Raw genomic sequence first — 515 nt, forward strand, 5'->3', positions numbered from 1 at the left:
TTCCTGCTGCTGGTCATAAGATAACAGAAGAACTTGCTCAAGAATCACACGTTTCTCCATCAGAATTATACGAAACTTATTTAGAAACAAAGAGATATTAAAATATCAATGAAAATTAGTTGTATTTCAGGCTTAAATCTTAATTTCACTAAAAGGACCTATTTGTACAGTTTTATCTTAAAGTAATAAATGTTAGTTTTTTTATGCAAAGTTTGTATATATTAAGTGCAAAATGCAGAAGAGGAAAACATATCTTACAGTTTTTAACAGACATTAACTTAATTTTTTTGTACATACTGTATTTTTCCATAACCTGAAATCCCCTCCTTGAAACCTATCCTGATATAACCTGTGTGCTGCTCTCAGTCTTTTCAACCACTTGTATCTTATCAAAAAAGGCCCAACTTCTAAGACAAAAGTTCTTTAAGTCCTGCTTTCTGCAATTGTCCTTCCCCTGTTAAAAATGACACATTGCTTAGGTCTTTGTTTTGTTAAATTTCTTTTGTAAGTACCGT

Source organism: Pterocles gutturalis, unplaced genomic scaffold (assembly GCF_000699245.1).
Source record: "Pterocles gutturalis isolate BGI_N339 unplaced genomic scaffold, ASM69924v1 scaffold50513, whole genome shotgun sequence".
Taxonomy (NCBI): Eukaryota; Metazoa; Chordata; class Aves; order Pterocliformes; family Pteroclidae; genus Pterocles; species Pterocles gutturalis.